Source organism: Chlorocebus sabaeus, chromosome 25 (assembly GCF_047675955.1).
Source record: "Chlorocebus sabaeus isolate Y175 chromosome 25, mChlSab1.0.hap1, whole genome shotgun sequence".
NCBI lineage: Eukaryota > Metazoa > Chordata > Mammalia > Primates > Cercopithecidae > Chlorocebus > Chlorocebus sabaeus.
This window is the reverse complement of record NC_132928.1, coordinates 25,524,898-25,534,429: the sequence shown is the minus strand read 5'-3', so window position 1 is coordinate 25,534,429 and position 9,532 is coordinate 25,524,898. Positions and strand designations below refer to the sequence as shown.

At 41.0% G+C, this 9,532-nt stretch overlaps 1 pseudogene; it reads left to right on the top strand.

Annotated features, from left to right (window-relative positions):
• Positions 1–558: 558 nt before the first annotated feature.
• On the top strand, positions 559–1,689 carry LOC103230264 (chromobox protein homolog 1-like; annotated as a pseudogene).
• The last annotated feature ends 7,843 nt before the right edge of the window (positions 1,690–9,532 follow it).

Sequence of the window (9,532 nt, the reverse complement as noted above, 5' to 3'; positions counted from 1 at the left end):
AGTATGCCAGTATGCCATATTCAAATTGCTTAGAACTACTTATGAGAAGAAAAATTTAAATTTTAAAATCAACCAAAGGAAAAAAGAGAACTTACGTACAGAATATAAAAAATAGCAAAAGATTTTTGCTGCGAGTAATGCAAGCCTAGAAGAGAGTGAAGCAATATACTTAAAGTACTAGAAGACAATTTTCAACCTAGAATTATATTCCCGGAGAAAAATTTTCAAAAACATAGGACACAAGTTTTTCAGCATACAAAAGCTGGAAGAATTAACCAACACACTTGAACAAAAAGAATGTTGAAAGAGGGTTGGAGGTGGGCAGCACAGAGTGCGAGGTTCTTTTGTTTGGCTAAGGGAAGGGCCCTTGGCCAGGACCTGCAGTAGGCCACTTCAGGGAGGGGCTCCACTGTGGCCACCTGGCTTGCTGCTTTCCTGGGCGCCACTCCCTCTGCCAACACACTGTGATGTGCCAGTAGCGTGGCACCAATTCCTCTTGGACTCTTGGGCACTGCTCTGAGTAGTGTCACCTTTTACACCAGAAAGCTAGCGGGCACTATGAGGAAAAAACAAAACAAGAAGAAAGTGGAGGAGGTTCTAGAAGTGAGGAAGAGGAATTTGTTGTGGAAAAAGTTCTCAACTGTGGAGTGGTAAAGGGAAAAGTAGAGTAGCTCCTAAAGTGGAAGGGGCTCTCAATGAGGACCACACATGGGAACCAGAAGAGAACTTGGAATGCCCTGACCTCATTGCTGAGTTTCTGCAGTCACAGAAAATAACATATGAGACAGATAAATCAGAGGGAGGCAAGCCGAAAGCTGATGATTTTGAAGATAAGGTGTTGTGGGAATTAAAGGGACAGGAGTGACCAATGGGTGACTCAGGAGGATTTATTTAGGTGCACCAGCCCAGCGGATTAACATCCAAAGAGTGAACCCCAAACAAAGACAGGGCTTGACTTTTATACATGCATCCAAAGGGGGTTGGTCAGCTAGTGGTGTGAAACCTGCAGGGCGGGCAAGCAAGCTTACAGAAGCAGAACAAAGGCAGTTTATCAAACAGTGACAGATGTTGAAACTCAGGCATGTCTTGTAACCTTTGCCATACTGCACAGATGGGAAAACAGGTACTTACAAAATCCTTACCAACTTGCAGAAATAGTCACAAAAATAGTTAGGAGAGCAGAACAAAGAATAATGGTATGGGGAGAGAATTTTAAAAAGGGGAAACTAATAAGAAGAACTTGTTTTTCTCATCCCTGCTCCTGGAGCCCATTCCTTCTGGGCTCTGGCTCTGCTGATAGCGCTATGAGAGCCCTGACAGAGCCTTGCTTATTACTGGGCCTTGGAGTGAGTCAGCCCATACAGAAAACTTGTTTTTTTGTTGTTGTTGTTTTTTTGTTTTTTACATCTCCTGCTTTAAAGGGAGAGGAGAGCAAACCAAAGAAGAAGAAAGAAGGGTCAGAAAAGCCATGAGACTTTGCTGGGGGTTTGATGCCAGAGCAGATTATTGGAGCTACAGACTTCAGTGGAGAGCTCATGTTCCCAGTGGAATGAAAAAACTCTGATGAGGCTGACCTGTTTCCTGGCAAGGAAGCCAATGTCAAGTGCCCACAGGTTGTCATATCTTTCTATGAGGAAAGGCATTTCTACCCCAAGAAAGAGGATGACAAAAAAGATGACAAGAATTGACTCTCCTGAGTACCAGCCCCTATCACATCTGAATGTGGGTTTCCAGTGGGAAGGGAAGGAGTTCTACTTGTCTTGATAGCATAGAGGTGGCTTGAGAAAATGTCCTTTGAAGAGCCAGTATAGTTTCTGTGCCCTGCAGCAGCCCAAGTGCTTTACAACCATTCCAAGCTGCAGAGTTCGCAGGCCCATCCCAGTGGAGGGGAAGGGTGATAAGTGTTTCAAGGCAGCCTATTCTTCATTTTGCTGAGAAAAGCAAAGGGTCTTCTGTGAAGGACAACACTTGCAGAGTTGAGTGTGTGGGAGAGCAAATAAAAATACTGTAGATCTTCAAAGAGCATCTCCATAGCCCACAGCCTACTTCCCAATAGTGTTAACTGCATTGTTACAGCATAGCATGTGTGCAGTTTTTGGCTATTACTGATGTACTATTTTGGGGAGGGATGGATGGGGAGAAGAGGAAGGGAGATGGGTAGCATCATTTTGATAAAAATTTGGTGCTTGATAGGGGAAATGGTGAAGCAATGGAAAGAACAGACAACTAATGATTTGCTTCTATGTCCAGAATATTTTACCTTTGAAAGAAATGTCATTGGCATCATAAATAAGGACTATGATTAAAAGCTGTGAATCCCTAGGCCCAGGGTGGGTCACCAGGCAGGGGGCTGGAGTGTGAGGGCCCTGCCACCTGCAGGACCTCATGCCACTCGGAGGGCTGAGCCTGACCCCACAAGGGTGTCCGTCCCCTGACAGGGCCAGTGCAGTTTGGTGTGTTCCTCCATCTCACCAGAAGACCCTAAAGAACTATTTTTCATTATTGATTTTCCAATCATTTGACTAATAGTCTCCATTTAAATAAAGTTTTTTAAATGGAAAAAAAAAGGCTGTGAATGTCTGAAACCTATATAAGCCAAGATGTTCCCTGCCTAAACCTGATGTTGTTCACCACAAAGGATACGCTAGTTGATAAATTACCAAAATTGCCATTTTGGAGATGGAAATTGACTGAGGAGGGAAGGTCTTTTATTGGAGAGTATACAGTATGAGCAGATCATTCTGTCTCAGAGGGGCTAATTCCCGAAATTAGACAGAAGACCCTTTTCTTTCCAATGATGAAGTTATAAATATCACCTTGTTGAAGCCACTGACTGAGGTGTTGGGGAAGGGGAAGAGGGTGGTAGAGGAGATAAGACAGTAGGGAAAGCAAGGGCCCATACTCTTAGTGGGGAGAACTCTTGGAGCAGTTCTCTTTTTTGACCTTTGAACTCTGAAACCATTGGTGGCAGGGTTCAGTCACTGACAGCACAAGTTTCACTGAATTGATTCGAGTTGAGTGATTTCAAAAGCGTTGATCCTAGGAGAAGATTAAACTTTTATACTGGGCAGTGGTTCACTTTAAAACACATACAGAAAAACAAACAAAACCTTTTTCTTATTATTTTTACTTTTTAGATGGAGTCTTGCTCTGTCACCATGCTGGAGTGCTGTAGCATGATCTCGGCTCACTGCAACCTCTGCCTCCTGGGTTCAAGCAATTCTCCTGCCTCAGCCTCCTGAGTAGCTGGGACTACAGGCACCCGCCACCATGCCCAGCTAATTTTAGTATTTTTAGTAGAGATGAGATTTCACCATTGCTGGCCAGGATGGTCTCGATCTCTTGACCTCGTGACCCACCTGCTTCAGCCTCCCAAAGTGCTGGGATTACAGGCGTGAACCACCGTGCCAGCCAACAAAACCATTTTTTTTTAAATCCTAAAAAGTAACTGATACCCAAAATGCTCTGTCCTGAGTCATGAGATCCATCAGTTCTTGATATTGCCTAGACTTGCATCTAGAACTACATTGTAAAATCTTTTTAGGCATGTGTTAGATTTCTGTGAAAACTTTTTTTAAATGTAAACTTCATACCACACTGTCAGTTTTTGTCTTAATAAAACTATAAGTTTATAAAAAGAAAAAAAAAAAAAAGAATGTGAAAGAGCCTGGGCATGGTGGCTCACACCTGTAATCTCAGAGCTTTGGGAGGCTGAGGTGGGTGGATCACTTGGGCCCAGAAATTCAAGACCAGCCTGGGCAACATGGTGAAACCTCGTCTCTACATAAAATACAAAAATTATCCAGGCAAGGCATGGTGTTGCACACGTGTAGTCCCAGCTACTTTGCAGGCTGAGGTAGGAGGATCATCCGAGCCCAGGAAGGTCAAGGCTGAAGAGAGCTATGATCACACCACTGCACTCCAGCCTGGGTGACAGAGTGAGACCCTGTCTCAAAAAAAAAAAAAAAAAAAAAAAAAAAAAAAAAAAAAAAAAAAAAGAATTTGAAGAAAGTCACCAGGTAGAAGGAACATATTATGAGATGAAAATCTGAATCTGGCCAGGCACAGTGGCTCATGCCTGTAATCCCGGCACTTTGGGAGGCCAAGGTGGGCAGATCACGAGGTCTGAAGTTCAAAACCAAGCTGGCCAACAGGGTAAAACCCCGCCTCTACTAAAAACACAAAAATTAGCTGGGCATGGTGGTACAAACCTGTAATCCCAGCTACCCGGGAGGCTGAGGCAGGGGAATTGCTTGAACCCGGGAGGTGGAGGTTGTGGTGAGCCGAGATCACACCGCTGCACTCCAGTCTGGGTGAGAGTGCAAGATTCTGTCAAAAAAAAACATCTGAATCTACCCCCAAAACATGAAGAGCACTGGAAATGGTAAATATGTGGGCAAATATAAAAGAACTTTAAAAATTATTTTTACAATTTTTAAAAAAGGTAGGGTGGGGCACGGTGGCTCACACCTGTAATCTCAGCACTGCGGGATGCCGAGGTGGGTGAATCACGCAACAGGACTTCGAGACCAGCCAGCCTGGCCAACATGGTGAAACCCCATCTCTACTAAAAATACAAAAATTAGCTGGGTGTGGTGGCACATTCCTGTAATCATAGCTACTAGAGAGGCTGAGTCAGGAGAATCACTTGAACCCAGGAGTCGGAAGTTGCGTGAGCCAAGATGGTGCAACTGTACTCCAGCCTGGGTGACGGAGCAAGACTCCATCTCAAAAAAAAAAAAAAAAAAGGTAACAGAGTATGAAAATGAAAATAACAAACTGAAATATGGAGCTTATATCATGTATAGACATTATATGATAGCAATAGGGCAAAAGCCAAGAGAGGAGAAATAGAAAAGTACACTGCCATGTGTTCTAATACTATTTGTGAAATAGTATAATTTTACTTCAAAGTAGACAATGATAAGTAGAAGGTGTATATTAAAGACTATAAAGCAGCCACTAAAAACAAAACAAAAAAAACAAGGAGAAAACTCAAAGTAGTATAGCTTATAAGGCAATGAAAAAGATAAAATGGAAGTATAAAAAACACTCAGTCTAAAAGATGACAAAAAGGAGAGAGAGAACAAAGAATAGATAGAACAAATGGAAAGAAAATAGAGCGAGTAGCTTTATATTTTACAATATTAATAAACAATTTCAAATTAAATCTTCTAAAAAACAAAACTAAGTCAGCTGGATGTGGTGGCTCACGCCTGTAATCCCAGCACTTTGGGAGGCCGAGGCAGGTGGATCACCTGAGGTTGGGAGTTCAAGGCCAGCCTGACCAACATGGAGAAACTCCATCTCTACTAAAATTTCAAAATGAGTGAGGCATGGTGGTGCATGCCTGTAATCCCAGGTACTCAGGACTAAGGCAGGAGAATCGCTTGAAGCCAGGAGGCGGAGATTGCAGTGAGTCGAGATCGTACTATTGCACTCCAGCCTGGGCAACAAGAGCAAAACTCCATCTTGAAAAACAAATAAAATAAAATAAATAAAAATTAAATCCTCTAAACATCCAATTAAAAAGCAGAGATTATCAAATTGGATAAAAAAGGATGATCCAATTACATACTATCTACTTTCAAGAAACTCTATTTATTTATTCATTTATTTTAATAACATCAACAGGGAAGAAGGAAACTCATTTTAAAATAAAGACACAATCAACACTATGTGTGAAAACTTGAAAAAAATAAAGTAAAGGCACATATAGAATAAAAGTAAAAGAATATAAAATAATACAACATAGTAACAAAAAACAAATGAAAGCTGGAGATCTTTCCAACTTTCAGAATGGTAGAATAAGGACTTCCAAACATCTGCTACACTATAAAAGCAATAAGATCTCCACAACCCATCAGAATTAAGTTTTTTAATTTTTTAGACTCTAGAAAGTAAACACAAGTTTGCAGCAATGTGAGCAGTGTTTAGTCAAGAAAAATGGCTGAATCTTGGTAAGAACAATGAGACTTGGTTTTTAAGCTTTTCCTAATTCTAACTCCTCTTCAAAGTAGTATTAAAAACCAATAGCCACGCTATTACAATAGCTATGAAAAGCAGCAGACTAGCAACTACTGGAGGGGGAAGAATGGACTTGGAGCTCCAGGAAAGCCTCAATCCCAGAGGACTGTCATTATTTGACTTGTCTGGCAGCTTGATGAAAAGTTCCATTCTCAGAGCTTGTCTTTATTGGTCTGAATATTGGTCACAGCTCAGTCTCTGTGAATAGTCTTATACATGTGACATTTGTTGAAAACAATCATCGGCAGTTGTTTAACATCAAAACTGCCAGAGGTGTTGCTAACAGTTGGGGATAACAAGATGCTGATGAAAAACTTAAAGGAAAAAGCTGAAGAATAAGATGTTCACTGGGAGATTTGGAAAGCTCTGATGTAATCCTAGGAATCTATAAGGCCATGCACATCATGTGTGCATGCCCAGAAAAGACCTGAGAAGACCCCAATGTCTTCTTGCCTCTGGCTGATATTAAGGCTTTTCCTAAGCAAGAAATGAAGGCTAAAGAGAGATGTAAACTGCCTGAGAGAGAATTGAAACTATACCCCAATACCAAGTGAATCAACAAAATTTGGAAGACTTACTCATTCAAGATAGTTGAGGAAATCTGTGTTCAATCATTAACTGGCCATTAAGCTAATTGAACAGAGACTTTACATTACAAAGAATACAGACTTTACAGAATTAGTCCAGGAAAGTCACTAAACAAAACAATAGCAACAACTAGCAACAATAACAAACCCTGCTCCAGAGATCTATTATACAACATGGTGACTGTGGTTAATAACAATGCACTGTATTCTTGAAAATTCCTGAGAATATACTTTCAGTGTTCTTACCACAAAAAACAATCAGTATGTGAGGTCATGCATATGTGAATGAGCTCAATTTAGCCATTCCACAGTGTGTACATATTTCAAAACATTTTATACACTATATATAATTTTTTGTCAACTTTTTTAAAAATTAATTAATTAAAAAAGGAACAAATAGAAGTTCTGAAGTGAAAAGTAAAATAACTGAAATGAAAAATCACTGGATAGACTTAACAGCAGATTTCAGCATAATATGAAAGAATCCAAGAACCCAGTCAGGCACAGTGGCACACACCTCTAGTCTCAACTACCTGGTAGGCTTTAGCAGGAACATCACTTGAGCCAAGGAGTTTTAGTCCAGCCTGGGCCCTTTGGCAAGACTCTAAAACAAACAAACAAAAATAAGCCAAACAAAGAATCTGAGAACTTGAAGACAGAATAATTGAGGACATTACTCATTCTGAGGAACTGAAGGAAAAAAACCAAGGGCCTCAGAGATGTATGGAAAACCATAAAGTGTGTCAACATACACATAATGGAAGTCTCAGACGGAAAAGACAGAAAAAATGGTCAGAGAAAATATTCAAACAAATAATGGCCAAAAACCTTTCAAATTAGAAAGAAACAAAACAACAACAAACAAAAGTCAGCACATCCAAGAAAATAAACTCCCAGTCATACAAAAACTGTTAAAAGAGACTAAGCATGTTGTCTCACACCTATAATCTCAGCATGTTGGGAGACCAAGGCAAAAGGATCACTTGAGGCCAGTAGTTTGGAACCAGCCTGGTCAACATAGCAAGACCCTCAACTCTACAAAAAATATAAATATAAATAAATTAGCTGAGTATGGTGGCATGTGCCAGTAGTCCTAGCTACTTGGAAGGCTTAGGCATGAGGATCAATTCCAGACTACAGTGAGCTATGATAGAGACACTGCACTCCGGCCTGAGCAACAGAGCAAACCCCTATCTCTATTTAAACAAACAAACAAACAAGCAAGCAAACAAACCAAAATTATCAAAAGACAGAGTCTTGAAAGCAGCAAGAGAAAAGCAACTCATTACTACAAATGTTCTTTTTTGTTGTGTTTTGTTTTTATTTTTTTTTTTGAGACGGAGTCTCGCTCTGTTGCCCAGGCTGGAGTGCACTGGTGTGATCTCGGCTCACTGCAAGCTCCACCTCCCGGGTTCACGCCATTCTCCTGCCTCAGCCTCCTGAGTAGCTGGGACCACAGGCGCCTGCTACCGCGCCCAGTTCATTTTTTGTATTTTTAGTAGAGACGGGGTTTCACCGTGGTCTCGATCTCCTGACCTTGTGATCCACCCGCCTCGGCCTCCCAAAGTGCTGGGATTACAGGCGTGAGCCACCGCGCCCGGCTTACAAGTGTTCTTAAGTAAAATTAACAACTGATTTCTCATCAGAAACCTTGGAAGCCAAGCCCAGACATGGTGGCTCATACCTGTAGTCCCAGCACTTTGGGAGGCGGAGGTGGGTGGATCACCTGGGGTTGGGAGTTCAAGACCAGCCTGACCAACGTGGAGAAACCCTGACTCTACTAAAAATACAAAATTAGTCAGGCGTGATGGCGCATGCCTGTAATCCCAGCTACTTGGGAGGTTGAGGCAGGAGAATTGCTTGAACCCGGGAGGCAGAGGTTGCAGTGAGCCAAGATTGCGCCATTGTATTCTAGCCAGGGCAATAAGAGCGAAGCTCCATCTCAAAAAAAAGTAAAAAGAAAAAAGAAACCCTGGAAGCCAGAAAGTCCTGGGATAACATATTCAGTGCTAAAAGAAAGACTATCAATCAAGAGTTCTATATTCAGCAAAACTATCCTGCAAAAATAAAGGAGAAATTAAGACATTTTCAGTTAAACAAAAACTGAGAGATTTCATCACCAAATATGTGCCCTATAAGAAATACTAAAGTTCCCTTTAGGCAAAATGGCAGACATATTCTACCTCATTGGTAATTACACTGAATGTAAACTGACTAAATATTTCAGTGAAGGCCAGGCATGGTGGTTCACACCTGTAATCCCAGAACTTTGGGAGGCTGAGGTGGGTGGATCACCTGAAGTCAGAGATTTGAAACCAGTCTGGCCAGCATGGTGAAACCATGTCTCTACTAAAAATACAAAACTAGCCGGGTGTGGTGGAACATGCCTGTAATCCCAGCTACTTGGGAATCTGAGGCAGGAGAATCACTTGAACCTGGGAGGTTGCAGTGAGCTGAAATTGCACCATTGCACTCCAGCCTGGGCAACAAGAACAACATTCTATCTAAAAAAAAAAAAAAAAAAAAAAATTCACTGAAGAGGAAGATATTGCTGGAAGGGATAAAGCAAGATGTGATCCAACTATACATGGTCTACAAAAGATATACTTTAGTTCTCCTTTTTTTGCTATTATTTCTTTTAAATGAGACATGCTTTAGATTAAAAAACACATAGAGTTTAAAGGTAAAAGGAGGGAAAGATTTAAAGGTAAAAGGAGGGAAAGAGATATCATGCAATAGTAACTAAAAGATAGTTGGAGTGGCTATGCTAATATCAGACAAAATAGATTTCAAGACGAAAAATTGTTACTGAAGACAAAGAAGGACATTTTAGAGTGATAAGGGTCAATCAGAAATACATAACAATTATAAACATATATACACTTAACAACTGAGCCTTGAAATATATAAAGCAAAAA